General features: G+C 42.2%; 1 protein-coding gene across 1 annotated transcript in view; it reads right to left on the bottom strand.

The window, feature by feature from the left end:
- LOC112217389 (protein eva-1 homolog C-like) overlaps positions 1–24,285 on the bottom strand; it is a 214,507-nt gene that overhangs the window by 6,568 nt on the left and 183,654 nt on the right. The gene's annotated exons all lie outside the window — the stretch shown is intronic.

Raw genomic sequence — 24,285 nt, 5'->3', positions numbered from 1 at the left:
TGAAATATACAGTAGTGTGCACGCTCATATATAACCTGAAGCATGCAGTACCAAATCTTATATAACCTCAAATATACAGTAGTGTGCACGCTCATATATAACCTGAAGCATGCAGTACCAAATCTTATATAACCTCAAATATACAGTAGTGTGCACGCTCATATATAACCTGAAGCATGCAGTACCAAATCTTATATAACCTCAAATATACAGTAGTGTGCACGCTCATATATAACCTGAAGCATGCAGTACCAAATCTTATATAACCTCAAATATACAGTAGTGTGCACGCTCATATATAACTGAAGCATGCAGTACCAAATCTTATATAACCTCAAATATACAGTAGTGTGCACGCTCATTTATAACCTGAAGCATGCAGTACCAAATCATATATAACCTGAAATATACAGTAGTGTGCACGCTCATATATAACCTGAAGCATGCAGTACCAAATCATATATAACCTCAAATATACAGTAGTGTGCACGCTCATATATAACTGAAGCATGCAGTACAAAATCTTATATAACCTCAAATATACAGTAGTGTGCACGCTCATATATAACCTGAAGCATGCAGTACCAAATCATATATAACCTGAAATATACAGTAGTGTGCACGCACATATATAACCTGAAGCATGCAGTACCAAATCATATATAACCTGAAATATACAGTAGTGTGCACGCTCATATATAACCTGAAGCATGCAGTACCAAATCATATATAACCTGAAATATACAGTAGTGTGCACGCTCATATATAACCTCAAGCATGCAGTACCAAATCTTATATAACCTCAAATATACAGTAGTGTGCACGCTCATATATAACCTCAAGCATGCAGTACCAAATCTTATATAACCAAATATACAGTAGTGTGCACGCTCATATATAACCTCAAGCATGCAGTACCAAATCTTATATAACCTCAAATATACAGTAGTGTGCACGCTCATATATAACCTCAAGCATGCAGTACCAAATCTTATATAACCTCAAATATACAGTAGTGTGCACGCTCATATATAACCTGAAGCATGCAGTACCAAATCTTATATAACCTCAAATATACAGTAGTGTGCACGCTCATATATAACCTGAAGCATGCAGTACCAAATCTTATATAACCTCAAATATACAGTAGTGTGCATGCTCATATATAACCTGAAGCATGCAGTACCAAATCTTATATAACCTCAAATATACAGTAGTGTGCACGCTCATATATAACCTGAAGCATGCAGTACCAAATCTTATATAACCTCAAATATACAGTAGTGTGCACGCTCATATATAACCTGAAGCATGCAGTACCAAATCTTATATAACCTCAAATATACAGTAGTGTGCACGCTCATATATAACCTGAAGCATGCAGTACCAAATCTTATATAACCTCAAATATACAGTAGTGTGCACGCTCATATATAACCTGAAGCATGCAGTACCAAATCTTATATAACCTCAAATATACAGTAGTGTGCACGCTCATATATAACCTGAAGCATGCAGTACCAAATCTTATATAACCTCAAATATACAGTAGTGTGCACGCTCATATATAACTGAAGCATGCAGTACCAAATCTTATATAACCTCAAATATACAGTAGTGTGCACGCTCATATATAACCTGAAGCATGCAGTACCAAATCATATATAACCTGAAATATACAGTAGTGTGCACGCTCATATATAACCTGAAATATACAGTACCAAATCATATATAACCTGAAATATACAGTAGTGTGCACGCTCATATATAACCTGAAGCATGCAGTACCAAATCTTATATAACCTCAAATATACAGTAGTGTGCACGCTCATATATAACCTCAAGCATGCAGTACCAAATCTTATATAACCTGAAATATACAGTAGTGTGCACGCTCATATATAACCTGAAGCATGCAGTACCAAATCTTATATAACCTCAAATATACAGTAGTGTGCACGCTCATATATAACCTGAAGCATGCAGTACCAAATCTTATATAACCTCAAATATACAGTAGTGTGCACGCTCATATATAACCTGAAGCATGCAGTACCAAATCTTATATAACCTCAAATATACAGTAGTGTGCACGCTCATATATAACCTGAAGCATGCAGTACCAAATCTTATATAACCTCAAATATACAGTAGTGTGCACGCTCATATATAACCTGAAGCATGCAGTACCAAATCTTATATAACCTCAAATATACAGTAGTGTGCACGCTCATATATAACCTGAAGCATGCAGTACCAAATCTTATATAACCTCAAATATACAGTAGTGTGCACGCTCATATATAACCTGAAGCATGCAGTACCAAATCTTATATAACCTCAAATATACAGTAGTGTGCACGCTCATATATAACCTCAAGCATGCAGTACCAAATCTTATATAACCTGAAATATACAGTAGTGTGCACGCTCATATATAACCTGAAGCATGCAGTACCAAATCTTATATAACCTCAAATATACAGTAGTGTGCACGCTCATATATAACCTGAAGCATGCAGTACCAAATCTTATATAACCTGAAATATACAGTAGTGTGCACGCTCATATATAACCTGAAGCATGCAGTACCAAATCTTATATAACCTCAAATATACAGTAGTGTGCACGCTCATATATAACCTGAAGCATGCAGTACCAAATCTTATATAACCTCAAATATACAGTAGTGTGCACGCTCATATATAACCTGAAGCATGCAGTACCAAATCTTATATAACCTCAAATATACAGTAGTGTGCACGCTCATATATAACCTGAAGCATGCAGTACCAAATCTTATATAACCTCAAATATACAGTAGTGTGCACGCTCATATATAACTGAAGCATGCAGTACCAAATCTTATATAACCTCAAATATACAGTAGTGTGCACGCTCATATATAACCTGAAGCATGCAGTACCAAATCATATATAACCTGAAATATACAGTAGTGTGCACGCTCATATATAACCTGAAGCATGCAGTACCAAATCATATATAACCTCAAATATACAGTAGTGTGCACGCTCATATATAACTGAAGCATGCAGTACCAAATCTTATATAACCTCAAATATACAGTAGTGTGCACGCTCATATATAACCTGAAGCATGCAGTACCAAATCATATATAACCTGAAATATACAGTAGTGTGCACGCTCATATATAACCTGAAGCATGCAGTACCAAATCATATATAACCTGAAATATACAGTAGTGTGCACGCTCATATATAACCTGAAGCATGCAGTACCAAATCATATATAACCTGAAATATACAGTAGTGTGCACGCTCATATATAACCTCAAGCATGCAGTACCAAATCTTATATAACCTCAAATATACAGTAGTGTGCACGCTCATATATAACCTCAAGCATGCAGTACCAAATCTTATATAACCAAATATACAGTAGTGTGCACGCTCATATATAACCTCAAGCATGCAGTACCAAATCTTATATAACCAAATATACAGTAGTGTGCACGCTCATATATAACCTCAAGCATGCAGTACCAAATCTTATATAACCTCAAATATACAGTAGTGTGCACGCTCATATATAACCTCAAGCATGCAGTACCAAATCTTATATAACCTCAAATATACAGTAGTGTGCACGCTCATATATAACCTGAAGCATGCAGTACCAAATCTTATATAACCTCAAATATACAGTAGTGTGCACGCTCATATATAACCTGAAGCATGCAGTACCAAATCTTATATAACCTCAAATATACAGTAGTGTGCATGCTCATATATAACCTGAAGCATGCAGTACCAAATCTTATATAACCTCAAATATACAGTAGTGTGCACGCTCATATATAACCTGAAGCATGCAGTACCAAATCTTATATAACCTCAAATATACAGTAGTGTGCACGCTCATATATAACCTGAAGCATGCAGTACCAAATCTTATATAACCTCAAATATACAGTAGTGTGCACGCTCATATATAACCTGAAGCATGCAGTACCAAATCTTATATAACCTCAAATATACAGTAGTGTGCACGCTCATATATAACCTGAAGCATGCAGTACCAAATCTTATATAACCTCAAATATACAGTAGTGTGCACGCTCATATATAACCTGAAGCATGCAGTACCAAATCTTATATAACCTGAAATATACAGTAGTGTGCACGCTCATATATAACTGAAGCATGCAGTACCAAATCTTATATAACCTCAAATATACAGTAGTGTGCACGCTCATATATAACCTGAAGCATGCAGTACCAAATCATATATAACCTGAAATATACAGTAGTGTGCACGCTCATATATAACCTGAAGCATGCAGTACCAAATCATATATAACCTGAAATATACAGTAGTGTGCACGCTCATATATAACCTGAAGCATGCAGTACCAAATCATATATAACCTGAAATATACAGTAGTGTGCACGCTCATATATAACCTGAAGCATGCAGTACCAAATCATATATAACCTGAAATATACAGTAGTGTGCACGCTCATATATAACCTCAAGCATGCAGTACCAAATCTTATATAACCTCAAATATACAGTAGTGTGCACGCTCATATATAACCTCAAGCATGCAGTACCAAATCTTATATAACCTGAAATATACAGTAGTGTGCACGCTCATATATAACCTGAAGCATGCAGTACCAAATCTTATATAACCTCAAATATACAGTAGTGTGCACGCTCATATATAACCTGAAGCATGCAGTACCAAATCTTATATAACCTGAAATATACAGTAGTGTGCACGCTCATATATAACCTGAAGCATGCAGTACCAAATCTTATATAACCTCAAATATACAGTAGTGTGCACGCTCATATATAACCTGAAGCATGCAGTACCAAATCTTATATAACCTCAAATATACAGTAGTGTGCACGCTCATATATAACCTGAAGCATGCAGTACCAAATCTTATATAACCTCAAATATACAGTAGTGTGCACGCTCATATGTAACCTCAAGCATGCAGTACCAAATCTTATATAACCTCAAATATACAGTAGTGTGCACGCTCATATAACCTCAAGCATGCAGTACCAAATCTTATATAACCTGAAATATACAGTAGTGTGCACGCTCATATATAACCTGAAGCATGCAGTACCAAATCTTATATAACCTCAAATATACAGTAGTGTGCACGCTCATATATAACCTGAAGCATGCAGTACCAAATCTTATATAACCTGAAATATACAGTAGTGTGCACGCTCATATATAACCTGAAGCATGCAGTACCAAATCTTATATAACCTCAAATATACAGTAGTGTGCACGCTCATATATAACCTGAAGCATGCAGTACCAAATCTTATATAACCTCAAATATACAGTAGTGTGCACGCTCATATATAACCTCAAGCATGCAGTACCAAATCTTATATAACCTCAAATATACAGTAGTGTGCACGCTCATATATAACCTGAAGCATGCAGTACCAAATCTTATATAACCTCAAATATACAGTAGTGTGCACGCTCATATATAACTGAAGCATGCAGTACCAAATCTTATATAACCTCAAATATACAGTAGTGTGCACGCTCATATATAACCTGAAGCATGCAGTACCAAATCATATATAACCTGAAATATACAGTAGTGTGCACGCTCATATATAACCTGAAGCATGCAGTACCAAATCATATATAACCTCAAATATACAGTAGTGTGCACGCTCATATATAACTGAAGCATGCAGTACCAAATCTTATATAACCTCAAATATACAGTAGTGTGCACGCTCATATATAACCTGAAGCATGCAGTACCAAATCATATATAACCTGAAATATACAGTAGTGTGCACGCTCATATATAACCTGAAGCATGCAGTACCAAATCATATATAACCTGAAATATACAGTAGTGTGCACGCTCATATATAACCTGAAGCATGCAGTACCAAATCATATATAACCTCAAATATACAGTAGTGTGCACGCTTATATATAACCTGAAGCATGCAGTACCAAATCTTATATAACCTCAAATATACAGTAGTGTGCACGCTCATATATAACCTGAAGCATGCAGTACCAAATCTTATATAACCTCAAATATACAGTAGTGTGCACGCTCATATATAACCTGAAGCATGCAAATCTTATATAACCTCAAATATACAGTACCAAATCTTATATAACCTGAAATATACAGTAGTGTGCACGCTCATATATAACTGAAGCATGCAGTACCAAATCTTATATAACCTCAAATATACAGTAGTGTGCACGCTCATATATAACCTGAAGCATGCAGTACCAAATCATATATAACCTGAAATATACAGTAGTGTGCACGCTCATATATAACCTGAAGCATGCAGTACCAAATCATATATAACCTGAAATATACAGTAGTGTGCACGCTCATATATAACCTGAAGCATGCAGTACCAAATCATATATAACCTGAAATATACAGTAGTGTGCACGCTCATATATAACCTCAAGCATGCAGTACCAAATCTTATATAACCTCAAATATACAGTAGTGTGCACGCTCATATATAACCTCAAGCATGCAGTACCAAATCTTATATAACCAAATATACAGTAGTGTGCACGCTCATATATAACCTCAAGCATGCAGTACCAAATCTTATAGAACCTCAAATATACAGTAGTGTGCACGCTCATATATAACCTCAACCATGCAGTACCAAATCTTATATAACCTCAAATATACAGTAGTGTGCACGCTCATATATAACCTGACGCATGCAGTACCAAATCTTATATAACCTCAAATATACAGTAGTGTGCACGCTCATATATAACCTGAAGCATGCAGTACCAAATCTTATATAACCTCAAATATACAGTAGTGTGCATGCTCATATATAACCTGAAGCATGCAGTACCAAATCTTATATAACCTGAAATATACAGTAGTGTGCACGCTCATATATAACCTGAAGCATGCAGTACCAAATCTTATATAACCTCAAATATACAGTACTGTGCACGCTCATATATAACCTGAAGCATGCAGTACCAAATCTTATATAACCTGAAATATACAGTAGTGTGCACGCTCATATATAACCTGAAGCATGCAGTACCAAATCTTATATAACCTCAAATATACAGTAGTGTGCACGCTCATATATAACCTGAAGCATGCAGTACCAAATCTTATATAACCTCAAATATATAGTAGTGTGCACGCTCATATATAACTGAAGCATGCAGTACCAAATCTTATATAACCTCAAATATACAGTAGTGTGCACGCTCATATATAACCTCAAGCTTGCAGTACCAAATCTGATATAACCTCAAATATACAGTAGTGTGCACGCTCATATATAACCTGAAGCATGCAGTACCAAATCTTATATAACCTGAAATATACAGTAGTGTGCACGCTCATATATAACTGAAGCATGCAGTACCAAATCTTATATAACCTCAAATATACAGTAGTGTGCACGCTCATATATAACCTGAAGCATGCAGTACCAAATCTTATATAACCTCAAATATACAGTAGTGTGCACGCTCATATATAACCTCAAGCATGCAGTACCAAATCTTATATAACCTCAAATATACAGTAGTGTGCACGCTCATATATCACCTCAAGCATGCAGTACCAAATCTTATATAACCTCAAATATACAGTACTGTACACACTCATATATAACCTCAAGCATGCAGTACCAAATCTTATATAAACTCAAATATACAGTACTGTACACACTCATATATAACCTCAAACATACAGTACTCATATACCACCTAAATCATGCAGTACCCACCCTTATAGAACCTCAAATATACCGTACTCATATATAACCTAAAATATACAGTACTGTACACACTCTTATATAACCTCAAGCATTTAGTACCCACTCTTATATAACCTAAAATATACAGTACTCATATATAACCTAAAATATATAGTACTCATATAACCTCAAGCATGCAGTACCCACTCTTATATAACCTCAAATATACAGTACTGTACACACTCATATATAACCTCAAACATACAGTACTCACTCATATATAACCTCAAACATACCGTACTCATATATAACCTCAAATATATAGTAAACACTCATATATAACCTCAAACATACCGTACTCATATATAACCTCAAACATACAGTATACACTATAAACTAGAACTATTAATTAACTATCTGTTATGCTATAGCGCATGTTCAACATGAACAACAAAATGTTCAACAGTGATCTCAGTTTCACCCTTTTGAAGATCCTTACAACAGAACTCTGTACATTGTATTGTTCACCACAAACAGCTTCAACCATCACCTCAGTTGTCCTTTTCTGAAGGCCTTTACAACATGCTGTTTTCCTGTCCAACGTTCAGGCTCCCATTCAGTCCATTCATTTCAACTTGAACTGTTTCAAAGGCTGTGTGGAAACCGTGGTAGAGGTGTATATAGGGCTAGCCACAAATTGAGATGAAAGACAATCTTGCAGTGGTAACGCAATGATATAATGATGACCTATGTTGTAGGTGAAATGTGCAACAGCAAAGTTGAACACTCAGTCCCAAAACTCCATAGACTGCAGAAAACTAAGAAAACATTTAGAAAAAAGAGCTCAGCTGAATCTTACTCCAGCCCAAACCCTCCCCCATCTACCATATGGAGTGTTGGGGGGGGCAAGACCAACCCTACCATTAGCAACGCGCTTTCCCCACCTACTGGAGGATCTGTCTTTTTCAGCCATCTAGAGTATTTCCTGTGTTTGAGAGGTGCAACATCTCATTTAAATGATGGATGCCATTTAAATCTTGCTGGATTGATTGCTTTAATTTGACTCCTGCGACTCTTTCATACTCTTGCTTCTGCCTGTCGACTTTTTTCACAGAAATGTTTGTAATGACCTGTCATGACCCGGGAATGGCTGAAATGGGCTCAATGGAATACATGGTCTTTCCGTAGCATCTATAAGAAAGCTAAAGCTTCGTCTGTGATTTAACGCATCGACACTTGCGTCACAATAGAGCAGAAAGACAACTTGATTTTGAAGGGTGTAAATGTTTTTGCTTACAAATGAGATGCACTGAAATGAAAGCTACTTCTGAAAACGAACACTCGGATTATAGTGATATTGTGTCTGATCTCGCAAACAATATCAAGTATGTATAGATAGGTGTAATGGTGGTTGATGCCTGGTTGATGCCTGGTCCACCCCTTTATGTTCATTTATTCATATATGCGCACACACCCAGTGTATTTATGCAAAAATGGCACATCATATTTTCTTTAGTTTAACAAAAAAAAGAAGTGAAATTTGACATACATTTAAGACCTGAATTCCCACCAAAATCCCTGAACTCCATAATTTGTCCGTGCCAGTAAAATGTTCTATAATTCAGTCAATATCTGATGGATACATTTAAAAAAAAAATGTGCAGTATCTTCCTTCATCTATTGTCCAACTATACATTTATTAGAATTGTTTTTAAAACCTGAACAATTTTGATGACCATTGCTACCACCATACGCAAATCAGCAGAATGGGGAAAATAGTGAGAGGGAGAGAAATATGATTCCTGGCCTCCCCCTCCCTCCCCTGTCCTCTCTCATCAGTCTGACACACTAATCATGGGTCGGCCCCTCCCCCCACCCTCATTACAGGGCTCTGATTGGTCCTAATTGGCAGCACATGTAGCCTCAGGTCACAGCTGGGAGACGCTGGGTGATGATGGCCCGGCTGTCACTTAGTGAACACACACAGACGTGCATGTACACACACACACACACACACACACACACACATTCTTACGTATGTACCTACGCACGCACACACTTTCAACACTCCCAATTTCACAAACCCACTCATATTCTTATATTCCTGTTCACACAAAAAGATAATGCATTAGAATTCATACGACAACAACACAGATTATGACTGTGAATTCTTAGTGTGCTGACAGTGCTGACTACTAGGAATCAGCAAGGACCACATTTTAAACAACTGTCGGTTGTATGGGAAATAATGGTCAACAGAAAAACTACTTGACTTGGACTGTTGGATGCAGCCAACAACACTTAACATATTGCCAAGCAATATAGATCCAGCACGAGCGAGAAAGAGTGTTTTTGTGTTTTATTCCAATGTGAATCTGTGTGTTTTAGTGTTTGTGTGCGTCTGTATGCGTGTCTGTATGTGGTGACACAGTGAGAAACACAGAGCATAAATCTCTCCAATGACGCTGCCAGTTCTGAAATGACACAGTCGCAAAAAACTCCAACTTCCCAAAACATCGATCCTACCTTCTAATTCCCTGCTCTATCGGTGCAGCGGGAGCCCATTCTGGAACACCACAGGGAGTGGGAATATTAGACAGGAGAATGCGAAGGAGAGAGAGAGAGAGAGCTCAGCATTCAACACCATAGTGCCCACGAAGCTCATCACTAAGCTAAAGACCCTGGGACTAAACACCTCCCTCTGCAACTGGATCCTGGACTTCCTGATGGGCCGCCCCCAGGTGGTAAGGGATAGGTAACAACACATCTGCCACGCCGATCCTTAACACTGGGGCCCCTCAAGGGTGTGTACTTAGTTCCCTCCTCTATTCCCTGCTCACCCACGACTGCGTGGCCAAACACGACTCCAACACCATCATTAAGTTTGCTGACGACACAACAGTGGTAGGACTGATCACTGACAATGATGAGACAGCCTATGAGGAGGAGGTCAGAGACCTGACAGTGTGGTGCCAGGACAACAACCTCTCCCTCAATGTGATCAAGACAAAGGAGCTGATCGTGGACTACAGGAAAAGGTGGGCCGAACAGGCCCCCATTCACATCTACGGGGCTGTAGTGGATCGAGTCGAGAGTTTCATGTTCCTTGGTATCCACATCACCAACAAACTATCATGGTCCAAACACACCATGACAGTCGGGCACCAAAATCTTTTCCCCCTCAGGAGACTGAAAAGATTTGGCATGGGTCCTCAAAAGATATACAGCTGCACCATCGAGAGCATCCTGACCGGTTGCATCACCACCTGGTATGGCAACTGCTCAGCATCTGACCATAAGACGCTACAGAGGGTAGTGCGTACGGCCCAGTACATCACTGTGGCCAAGCTTCCTGCCGTCCAGGACCTATATACTAGGCGGTGTCAGAGGAAAGCCCATAAAATTGTCAGGACTCCTGTCACCCAAGTTCTCTGCTACCGCAAGGAAAGCTTGTACCGGAGCGCCAAGTCTCGGACCAAAAGGCTCCTCAACAGTTTCTACCTCCAAGCCATAAGACTGCTGAACAATTAATCAAATGGCCACTGGACATTTACATTGACCACTCCCTCCATTTCTTTTGTACTCTGCTGCTACTCGCTGTTTATTATCTATGCATAGTCACATCACCCCTACCTACATGTACAAATTACCTCAACTAACCTGTACCCCCACACACTGACTCGGTACCGGTACCCTCTGTATATAGTCTCGTTATTGTGTTACTTTTTATTATTTTTTTACTTTAGTTTATTTGGTAAATATTTGATTAACTCTTCTTGAACTGCACTGTTGGTTAGGGGCTTGTAAGTAAGCATTTCACGGTAAGGTCTGCACTTGTTGTATTCAGCATTTCACGGTAAGGTCTGCACTTGTTGTATTCAGCATTTCACGGTAAGGTCTGCACTTGTTGTATTCAGCATTTCACGGTAAGGTCTGCACTTGTTGTATTCAGCATTTCACGGTAAGGTCTGCACTTGTTGTATTCAGCATTTCACGGTAAGGTCTGCACTTGTTGTATTCAGTATTTCACGGTAAGGTCTGCTCTTGTTGTATTCAGCATTTCACGGTAAGGTCTGCACTTGTTGTATTCAGCATTTCACGGTAAGGTCTGCTCTTGTTGTATTCAGCATTTCACGGTAAGGTCTGCACTTGTTGTATTCAGCATTTCACGGTAAGGTCTGCACTTGTTGTATTCAGCATTTCACGGTAAGGTCTGCACTTGTTGTATTCAGCATTTCACGGTAAGGTCTGCACTTGTTGTATTCAGCATTTCACGGTAAGGTCTGCACTTGTTGTATTCAGCATTTCACGGTAAGGTCTGCACTTGTTGTATTCGGCGCATGTGACAAACAACGTTTGATTTGATTTGAGAGAGAGAGAAAGGAAAATAGAGAGGGGGAGAGAGAGGGATCAGAATGGTTACTGGAGGCAACCCTAGAGTGTGTATAACACTAGACTGTGTTGATACTGGCACAGCTATGGTTTGTTTTTCCTGGACTCAGGAGCACAGCAGTGGGCGTGTGCATAATGCAGAGGAGTACAATAGTAACGCACTATGCTGACTGGTGCAGAACACAACAACACTATGAGGAGTACAATAGTAACGCACTATGCTGACTGGTGCAGAACACAACAACACTATGACAAAGCTGTTCTCTGAGCCAGAGGAGTACAATAGTAACGCACTATGCTGACTGGTGCAGAACACAACAACACTATGACAAAGCTGTTCTCTGAGCCAGAGGAGTACTATAGTAACGCACTATGCTGACTGGTGCAGAACACAACAACACTATGACAAAGCTGTTCTCTGAGCCAGAGGAGTACTATAGTAACGCACTATGCTGACTGGTGCAGAACACAACAACACTATGACAAAGCTGTTCTCTGAGCCAGAGGAGTACAATAGTAACGCACTATGCTGACTGGTGCAGAACACAACAACACTATGACAAAGCTGTTCTCTGAGCCAGAGGAGTACAATAGTAACGCACTATGCTGACTGGTGCAGAACACAACAACACTATGACAAAGCTGTTCTCTGAGCCAGAGGAGTACTATAGTAACGCACTATGCTGACTGGTGCAGAACACAACAACACTATGACAAAGCTGTTCTCTGAGCCAGAGGAGTACAATAGTAACGCACTATGCTGACTGGTGCAGAACACAACAACACTATGACAAAGCTGTTCTCTGAGCCAGAGGAGTACAATAGTAACGCACTATGCTGACTGGTGCAGAACATAACAACACTATGACAAAGCTGTTCTCTGAGCCAGAGGAGTACAATAGTAACGCACTATGCTGACTGGTGCAGAACACAACAACACTATGACAAAGCTGTTCTCTGAGCCAGAGGAGTACTATAGTAACGCACTATGCTGACTGGTGCAGAACACAACAACACTATGACAAAGCTGTTCTCTGAGCCAGAGGAGTACAATAGTAACGCACTATGCTGACTGGTGCAGAACACAACAACACTATGACAAAGTTGTTCTCTGAGCCAGAGGAGTACTATAGTAACGCACTATGCTGACTGGTGCAGAACACAACAACACTATGAGGAGTACTATAGTAACGCACTATGCTGATTGGTGCAGAACACAACAACACTATGACAAAGCTGTTCTCTGAGCCAGAGGAGTACTATAGTAACGCACTATGCTGACTGGTGCAGAACACAACAACACTATGACAAAGCTGTTCTCTGAGCCAGAGGAGTACTATAGTAACGCACTATGCTGACTGGTGCAGAACACAACAACACTATGACAAAGCTGTTCTCTGAGCCAGAGGAGTACTATAGTAACGCACTATGCTGACTGGTGCAGAACACAACAACACTATGACAAAGCTGTTCTCTGAGCCAGAGGAGTACTATAGTAACTATGAATTAGTCACTTTTCCATTTTTAGCAGACCCTTTCATCCAAAGCGACTTATAGGCATTTTACATAGAGGTGGTCCCGGGAATCAAACCCACTATCCTGGAGTTGCAAGCGCCATACTACAAAGGGCCATAACTCCCTATAGTAACACCCTGACCAAGACCATGTCGTTCGAAAAGTTGCTTCTCCATCACCTGAAGCTCACTAGCACAAGATGACTTATTGGGAGAAGCAAAAACAGTGATACAGGATCTGCGTTATTCATTGTGGTCTAAAAAGCCAAACTGATCCAATTACTGTAGATCACAGAGAGCTACCTCTGAACCGCTGCAATGCAGAGAAGGACATTCCTTCTACGAGAGAGAGAATGAGTACAGAAGGAAAGAGAGAGAAGTATGTAAGAGAGGAGGAAGAGGAGAATGAAAGGAAGAGGGAGGGAGAGGGAGATTGGCAGCTGAGCATGGCGGACACAGAGACACACACACACACACACACACACACACAATAACTCACAGCTAATAGCATTCCAGAGGAATGACATAGGCTAGGTTAACAGGGTAGGAGCCTGAGGTGTTGAAATTGTACTCTTCTTTTCTCCCCTGTTTTTTTCTTGTCACCCTCCCTTCTTCCATCCATCTCTCCCTCCGCCACTCACCCCAGCAATTCTTATGTTTTCAGAGAGTCAAAGTCTCACCGGGGCATTTATTTTCAGCACGTTTTAACAGTGTCCAGCTGACAGGAGTTGATTGGGGCAGCGCGTGTGTGTGTTTTGGGGGTGGACAGGCCGAGCATAGGTGGTATGAGAGACGGAGAAACAAGATGGAGGGAGGAGCCTTAAGTTTAGAGGTGGGGGTAGTTATGAATAAGGATTGGGGGATTGAGTGCTGAGTGAATCGGGGTAGCGTGTGCATTTGTGTGTGTGTGGTTTTGGGGATATACGGACCTATATGACCCTAGCCAAGCTTTGGCATGAACCTTGTGTTTATTCTCCCTCCATCTATCATAGCACTCATACTGTGACAATGTGTGTGTATATGTGTGTGTCTGAGCGTATGTGTGTATATGTGTGTGTCTGCATCAGAATGTATGAGTGTTTGTGCGTGTGTTCATGTCTGCATTAGTGTGTGTGTGTGAACGTCTGCATTAGTATGTGTGTGAGGGCATAACACACTCATTCCACACTCCTTCTCGTTGTGTGTGTATACATACATCAGCACCTTCACAGGTTTCTGGACTGGGTAATTTGAGCAGTACCGGGGTCCAATGATGAATTCATCTACTGGGCTGTCTTGACCCTTTTAGGTGACGGAATGTGTTTTGGCTGTGATCAAAATGCTAAACACGGAGACTGGTGAAAGCACTCGGCTTTTAGGGACCGATATCCCCTACCATATAGGCAAGGAAGGCCCCCGGCTAAAACGTGTTGGCTTCAAAAGGCTACAATTCTGTTGCCTGGGTGGTGCTTTGTAAGGCCTTTGATCCCCACCTGGAAATCAACTGAGGTGAAAGACTGACCTATTGTACTATGGTCTGACCTTGGACTCATAACCGGTGGTATAAGTCGGGTGCATTCCAGGATGGAGCAAGAGAAGAGTCTACCTCCAATATACACACACAGCTGTGCCCCCTGCCCTGGATTCAGTTGCATAGTATTTTTTCTCTCCAAATGCTATATTGCATATCACACATCCCTTTGGCTGTGAGCACGAGAAAACACACACATAAGTACACACACACACACACACACAGATCCACTTGCGCACACAGACACACACAGCATAGACCATAGCTACTCCCACTCCACTATAATCATTTCTCCCGTTCCATGATCCCAGCTGTTTTAGTCATTGAACCTTGATTTAACTAGGCAGGTCAAGAACAAATTCTTATTTACAATGACGGCATTCACTACACTACACTCCTGAAACACAGTTGCTGCCATTAAAGGGATACTTCGGGTTTTGGGTAATGAGGCCTTTTATCTACTTCCCCAGAGTCGATTTGGATGGATTTGTGGATACCATTTTTATTTCTCCTTGTCCAGCTAAATAGCATTGTAACTTTACAGGTAGTTTTGAGAACCAATGCTATTTAGCGTTAGCGCAATAATTGAAGTCTATGGGTATCTGCTCGTATGATAGCAGATAGCACAGTGACTGGAAGTCTATGGGTATCTGCTCGTATGATAGCAGATAGCACAATAATGGAAGTCTATGGGTATCTGCTCGTATGATAGCAGATAGCACAATAATGGAAGTCTATGGGTATCTGCTCGTATGATAGCAGATAGCACAATAATGGAAGTCTATGGGTATCTGCTCATATGATAGCAGATAGCACAATAATGGAAGTCTATGGGTAACTGCTCGTATGATAGCAGATAGCACAATAATTGAAGTCTATGGGTATCTGCTCGTATGATAGCAGATAGCACAATAATGGAAGTCTATGGGTATCTGCTCGTATGATAGCAGATAGCACAATAATGGAAGTCTATGGGTATCTGCCCGTATGATAGCAGATAGCACAATAATGGAAGTCTATGGGTATCTGCTCGTATGATAGCAGATAGCACAATAATGGAAGTCTATGGGTATCTGCTCGTATGATAGCAGATAGCACAATAATGGAAGTCTATGGGTATCTGCTCGTATGATAGCAGATAGCCCAATAATGACTTCAGTTATGGGAAGCTATCTGCTATCATACGAGCAGATCACAATAATGGAAGTTGTGTGCTATCTGCTCGTATGATAGCAGATAGCACAATAATTGAAGTCTATGGGTATCTGCTCGTATGATAGCAGATAGCACAATAATGGAAGTCTATGGGTATCTGCTCGTATGATAGCAGATAGCACAATAATGGAAGTCTATGGGTATCTGCTCGTATGATAGCAGATAGCACAATAATGGAAGTCTATGGGTATCTGCTCGTATGATAGCAGATAGCACAGTGACTGGAAGTCTATGGGTATCTGCTCGTATGATAGCAGATAGCACAATAATGGAAGTCTATGGGTATCTGCTCGTATGATAGCAGATAGCACAATAATGGAAGTCTATGGGTATCTGCTCGTATGATAGCAGATAGCACAATAATGGAAGTCTATGGGTATCTGCCCGTATGATAGCAGATACCCATAGGACTTCCATTATCTGTGCTATCTGCATCATACGAAGCAGATCTACCCATGATAGAGATAGCACAATTCCATCTATGGGCTATCTGCTATCATATGATAGCAGATAGCACAATAATGGAAGTCACTGGGTATCTGCTCGTATGATAGCAGATAGCACAATAATGGAAGTCTATGGGTATCTGCTCGTATGATAGCAGATAGCACAATAATGGAGTCACAATAATGGAAGTCTGGGCTATCTGCTGTCATGATAGCAGATAGCACAATAATGGAAGTCCATATGGGTGCTATCTGCTATCATGATAGCAGATAGCACAATAATGGAAGTCTATGGGCTATCTGCTCGTATGATAGCAGATAGCACAATAATGGAAGTCCATGGGTATCTGCTCGTATGATAGCAGATAGCACAATAATGGAAGTTCCATGATAGCAGGGCTATCTGCTCGTATGATAGCAGATAGCACAATAATGGAAGTCACTGGGTATCTGCTCGTCATGATAGCAGATAGCACAATAATGGAAGTCTATGGGTATCTGCCTCGTATGATAGCAGATAGCACATAACTGGAAGTCATGGGTATCTGCTCATGATAGCAGATAGCACAATAATGGAAGTTATGGGCTATCTGCTCGTATGATAGCAGATAGCACAGTGACTGGAAGTCTATGGGTATCTGCCCGTATGATAGCAGATAGCACAATAATGGAAGTCTATGGGTATCTGCTCGTATGATAGCAGATAGCACAGTGATGGAAGTCTATGGGTATCTGCTCGTATGATAGCAGATAGCACAATAATGGAAGTCTATGGGTATCTGCTCGTATGATAGCAGATAGCACAATAATGGAAGTCTGTGGGTATCTGCTCGTATGATAGCAGATAGCACAGTGACTGGAAGTCTATGGGTATCTGCTCGTATGATAGCAGATAGCACAGTGACTGGAAGTCTATGGGTATCTGCTCGTATGATAGCAGATAGCACAATAATGGAAGTCTGTGGGTATCTGCTCGTATGATAGCAGATAGCACAATAATGGAAGTCTATGGGTATCTGCTCGTATGATAGCAGATAGCACAGTGACTGGAAGTCTATGGGTATCTGCTCGTATGATAGCAGATAGCACAATAATGGAAGTCTATGGGTATCTGCTCGTATGATAGCAGATAGCACAGTGACTGGAAGTCTATGGGTATCTGCTCGTATGATAGCAGATAGCACAATAATGGAAGTCTATGGGTATCTGCTCGTATGATAGCAGATAGCACAGTGACTGGAAGTCTATGGGTATCTGCTCGTATGATAGCAGATAGCACAGTGACTGGAAGTCTATGGGTATCTGCTCGTATGATAGCAGATAGCACAGTGACTGGAAGTCTATGGGTATCTGCTCGTATGATAGCAGATAGCACAATAATGGAAGTCTATGGGTATCTGCTCGTATGATAGCAGATAGCACAATAATGGAAGTCTATGGGTATCTGCTCGTATGATAGCAGATAGCACAATAATGGAAGTCTATGGGTATCTGCTCGTATGATAGCAGATAGCACAATAATGGAAGTCTATGGGTATCTGCTCGTATGATAGCAGATAGCACAATAATGGAAGTCTATGGGTATCTGCTCGTATGATAGCAGATAGCACAATAATGGAAGTCTGTGGGTATCTGCTCGTATGATAGCAGATAGCACAATAATGGAAGTCTATGGGTAACTGCTCGTATGATAGCAGATAGCACAATAATGGAAGTCTATGGGTAACTCAAGTTAGCAATTCCGCTAGCGCTAGTTAGCAACTTCCTTCAAACTGCACCCAGAGACATAAAAAAAGGTATCCATGAGTTCATCTGACTCTGGGGAAAATCCTGAAGTGTAAGAATCATACACCAAAATAGCTGACCCGTTGACGTAATAAAGCGCTTGAAAATGACACGATTTTAGAGTCCAGTAGACCTCCCAAACAGAACACACACAATTGGACAAACATCTCACACACACACACACAAATTCCATGTATTATAGTGAACTACATATAGGGATTAGGGTGCCATTTCAGACACAACTAGTGTCCTCACTCCCCATGAACTTTGACCCCTCTCCAAACCAAACGACCTATCCAAACAGTGGCTTGGCGGGGTTAACTGTTTGTGTTTCATTCTCTTTATTGGGCTGGTGTGGGAGACAGAGAGGAAGGAGGCTACTGTAACTGAGTCAGCACTCTCATGATCTGGCGTGTCCGCTCGCTCGGTGGGTCAACAAGGATGTGCCTAAAATGCCATGACATCAAAGTGTGCCTCGCCCTGAACTCACTCGCCCTCGTATCAGGCTAATATATGAGCTCATCACACAAGTCCAATTTATCCATTCTGTAAGTCACTTCATATCAAACGTTTCTTATTGAGAGCTCCTGATGGAGGTAAAACAAGGCTTTCATTAGCTGACATAAATGTGAAGGAAATTAAGGCAAAGACAATGTGGAGCTTGTTCAGTCTGATGTTGTTGGCTTCCTCTAACCCAAACAAGTCATTATCTTTAGAGCGAGCCGACAGCTGAGACATGAATGGGACGAAAATAAAGCTTGCTACAAAGTTCACAGCCTCTGAGCAGTGATATAATGAAGTCTATGGGTATCTGCTATGCGTTCCATTGTGACATACAGTACTCAATATCAGCCAATCAAATGAGGTTAATAAATATGTAATAATGGGCCTTTCGGCCAACAGGGTTAATGCGCTTATAATTATTTTTTATTTATTTAACCTTTATTTACAGTGGGGCAAAAAAGTATTTAGTCAGCCACCAATTGTGCAAGTTCTCCCAATTAAAATATGAGAGAGGCCTGTAATTTATCGTAGGTACACTTCAACTATGACAGACAAAATGCGATTTTTTTCCCCCAGAAAATCACATTGTAGGATTTTTAATTTATTCATTTGCAAATTATGGTGGAAAATAAGTATTTGGTCACCTACAAACAAGCAAGATTTCTGGCTCTCACAGACCTGTAACTTCTTCTTTAAGAGGCTCCTCTGTCCTCCACTCGTTACCTGTATTAATGGCACCTGTTTGAACTTGTTATCAGTATAAAAGACACCTGTCCACAACCTCACAGTCACACTCCAAACTCCACTATGGCCAAGACCAAAGAGCTGTCAAAGGACACCAGAAACAAAATTGTAGACCTGCACCAGGCTGGGAAGACTGAATCTGCAATAGGTAAGCAGCTTGGTTTGAAGAAATCAACTGTGGGAGCAATTATTAGGAAATGAAAGACATACAAGACCACTGATAATCTCCCTCGATCTGGGGCTCCATGCAAGATCTCACCCCGTGGGGTCAAAATGATCACAAGAACGGTGAGCAAAAATCCCAGAACCACATGGGGGGACCTAGTGAATGACCTGCAGAGAGCTGGGACCAAAGTAACAAAGCCTACCATCAGTAACACACTACGCTGCCAGGGACTCAAATCCTGCAGTGCCAGACGTGTCCCCCTGCTTAAGCCAGTACATGTCCAGGCCCGTCTGAAGTTTGCTAGAGAGCATTTGGATGATCCAGAAGAAGATTGGGAGAATGTCATATGGTCAGATAAAACCAAAATATAACTTTTTGGTAAAAACTCAACTCGTTGACTCTGATAGGATAGCACAAATGGAAGTCTATGGGTAACTCGTATGATAGCAGATAGCACAATAATTTGGAGGATAAAGAATGCTGAGTTGCATCCAAAGAACACCATACCTACTGTGAAGCATTGGGGTGGAAACATCATGCTTTGGGGCTGTCTTTCTGCAAAGGGACCAGGACGACTGATCCGTGTAGAGGAAAGAATGAATGGGGCAATGTATCGTGAGATTTTGAGTGAAAACCTCCTTCCATCAGCAAGGGCATTGAAGATGAAATGTGGCTGGGTCTTTCAGCATGACAATGATCCCAAACACACCGCCCGGGCAACGAAGGAGTGGCTTCGTAAGAAGCATTAAGGTCCTATATGGCCTAGCCAGTCTCCTGATCTCAACCCCATAGAAAATCTTTGGAGGGAGTTGAAAGTCCGTGTTGCCCAGCAACAGCCCCAAAACATCACTGCTCTAGAGGAGATCTGCATGGAGGAATGGGCCAAAATACCAGCAACAGTGTGTGAAAACCTTGTGAAGACTTACAGAAAACGTTTGACTTCTGTCATTGCCAACAAAGGGTATATAAAAAAGTATTGAGATAAACTTTTGTTATTGACCAAATACTTATTTTCTCCCATAATTTGCAAATAAATTCATAAAAAATCCTACAATGTGATTTTTTTTTCTCATTTTGTCTGTCATAGTTGAAGTGTACCTATGATGAAAATTACAGGCCTCTCTCATCTTTTTAAGTGGGAGAACTTGCACAATTGGTGGCTGACTAAATACTTTTTTGCACCACTGTAAAAATGGTGTCCTTTGTGATCTCTAAGTCGCTCTCTCTCTTTCACCTCCCGGAGTACCTGGCCCGAGACCATGCCTCAGGACCACTTCGCCTGACGACTCCCGGCTGTCCCCGTAACCAGTCCACCTGATCGTGCTGCTGATCCAGTTGCTGCTGATCCAGTTTCTGCTGTTCTATGTTCTGCCTCCCCCACTCGGCTATGAAAAGCCTACTTACATTTACTCCTGAGGTGCTAACCTGTTGCACCTTCTACAACCACTGTGATTATTATTTTACCCTGCTGGTCATCTATCTATCTTAATGAACCATCTGGCCTTAATGACCATGTACTCTTATAATCTCCCCCCGGCACAGCCAGAAGAGGACTGGCCACCCCTCAGAGCCAGGTTCCTCTCTAGGTTTCTTCCTAGGTTCCTGTCTTTCTGGGGAGTTTTTCGTAGTCACCCCTCAGAGCCTGGTTCCTCTCTAGGTTTCTTCCTACGTTCCTGTCTTTCTAGGGAGTGTTTCCTAGCCACTGTGCTTCTACATCTGAATTGCTTGCCTTTTGGGGGTTTTAGGCTTGGTTTCTGTACAGCACTTTGTGATATCAGCTGATGTAAAAAGTGCTTTATAAATACATTTGATTGATTTAACTCTACTCAACTCTATTGGCCTATTCGGACCGAGGTAGTCAGTTATCTTTAGCAAGAGCAGCTGTGCCATGAGAAAACTGTACATGGGACTTGAATAAGTGGGAGTTAACAGCTGACACATGAATGAGACATGAATAAGTTCAACTCAACAGGCCTGTTGGGACCTAGGGGTTAATAGAGCTAGTCAGACAAAGCAGCAAGTCCAGCTAATATTAGCAAATTGTTCTCTGTAGTCTGTTCTTTGTTTCACTACTCCAAGGTTCTTCCAATGTTCTGTTTTAGTCTATTAAGCATAAATAAGAAAGAATGTCACTTTTAGTCCACACCTGTTGTTTATGAGGCATGTGACAAATGAAATGAAAGGTGATTACCGGCAGAAGTAAACTGTATCTGCGCTATCATCTTTTTCCGTTTGTGACGTTACCACAGACAGTCATAGAATGCTGTCTGTCCACATTCTCTCTTTCCCCCTGCATCTCTCTCTCTGACATCTATCTGTCACCTTGGTGGCATCTGATGCATCCAAACAAAACAAGAAAAAACACATTTCAGAAAGAACTTTGTCAATCAGTTGTGACGTTTCCAATCCCGTTTCAAATCCCGCAGCCAGAACCCAGACAAATCCCGCAGCCAGGACCCAGACAAATCCCGCAGCCAGGACCCAGACAAATCCCGCAGCCAGGACCCAGACAAATCCCGCAGCCAGGACCCAGACAAATCCCGCAGCCAGGACCCAGACAAATCCCGCAGCCAGGACCCAGACAAATCCCGCAGCCAGGACCCAGACAAATCCCGCAGCCAGGACCCAGACAAATCCCGCAGCCAGGACCCAGACAAATCCCGCAGCCAGGACCCAGTCAAATCCCGCAGCCAGGACCCAGACAAATCCCGCAGCCAGGACCCAGACAAATCCCGCAGCCAGGACCCAGACAAATCCCGCAGCCAGAACCCAGACAAATCCCGCAGCCAGGACCCAGACAAATCCCGCAGCCAGGACCCAGTCAAATCCCGCAGCCAGGACCCAGACAAATCCCGCAGTCAGATCCCAGACAAATCCCGCAGCCAGGACCCAGTCAAATCCCGCAGCCAGGACCCAGACAAATCCCGCAGCCAGGACCCAGACAAATCCCGCAGCCAGATCCCAGACAAATCCCGCAGCCAGAACCCAGTCAAATCCCGCAGCCAGGACCCAGTCAAATCCCGCAGCCAGGACCCAGTCAAATCCCGCAGCCAGGACCCAGACAAATCCCGCAGTCAGATCCCAGACAAATCCCGCAGCCAGGACCCAGACAAATCCCGCAGCCAGGACCCAGACAAATCCCGCAGCCAGGACCCAGACAAATCCCGCAGCCAGAACCCAGACAAATCCCGCAGCCAGGACCCAGTCAAATCCCGCAGCCAGGACCCAGACAAATCCCGCAGTCAGATCCCAGACAAATCCCGCAGCCAGGACCCAGACAAATCCCGCAGCCAGGACCCAGACAAATCCCGCAGCCAGGACCCAGACAAATCCCGCAGCCAGGACCCAGACAAATCCCGCAGCCAGGACCCAGACAAATCCCGCAGCCAGGACCCAGACAAATCCCGCAGCCAGGACCCAGACAAATCCCGCAGCCAGGACCCAGACAAATCCCGCAGCCAGGACCCAGTCAAATCCCGCAGCCAGGACCCAGACAAATCCCGCAGCCAGGACCCAGACAAATCCCGCAGCCAGGACCCAGACAAATCCCGCAGCCAGAACCCAGACAAATCCCGCAGCCAGGACCCAGACAAATCCCGCAGCCAGGACCCAGACAAATCCCGCAGCCAGGACCCAGACAAATCCCGCAGCCAGGACCCAGACAAATCCCGCAGCCAGGACCCAGACAAATCCCGCAGCCAGGACCCAGACAAATCCCGCAGCCAGGACCCAGACAAATCCCGCAGCCAGGACCCAGACAAATCCCGCAGCCAGGACCCAGACAAATCCCGCAGCCAGGACCCAGTCAAATCCCGCAGCCAGGACCCAGACAAATCCCGCAGCCAGGACCCAGACAAATCCCGCAGCCAGGACCCAGACAAATCCCGCAGCCAGAACCCAGACAAATCCCGCAGCCAGGACCCAGACAAATCCCGCAGCCAGGACCCAGTCAAATCCCGCAGCCAGGACCCAGACAAATCCCGCAGTCAGATCCCAGACAAATCCCGCAGCCAGGACCCAGTCAAATCCCGCAGCCAGGACCCAGACAAATCCCGCAGCCAGGACCCAGACAAATCCCGCAGCCAGATCCCAGACAAATCCCGCAGCCAGAACCCAGTCAAATCCCGCAGCCAGGACCCAGTCAAATCCCGCAGCCAGGACCCAGTCAAATCCCGCAGCCAGGACCCAGACAAATCCCGCAGTCAGATCCCAGACAAATCCCGCAGCCAGGACCCAGACAAATCCCGC

Source organism: Oncorhynchus tshawytscha, linkage group LG18 (genome assembly GCF_018296145.1).
Source record: "Oncorhynchus tshawytscha isolate Ot180627B linkage group LG18, Otsh_v2.0, whole genome shotgun sequence".
In the NCBI taxonomy this organism is placed as follows: Eukaryota; Metazoa; Chordata; class Actinopteri; order Salmoniformes; family Salmonidae; genus Oncorhynchus; species Oncorhynchus tshawytscha.
The sequence above is the reverse complement of the archived record's forward strand: the minus strand, read 5'-3'. Positions and strand labels throughout refer to the sequence as shown.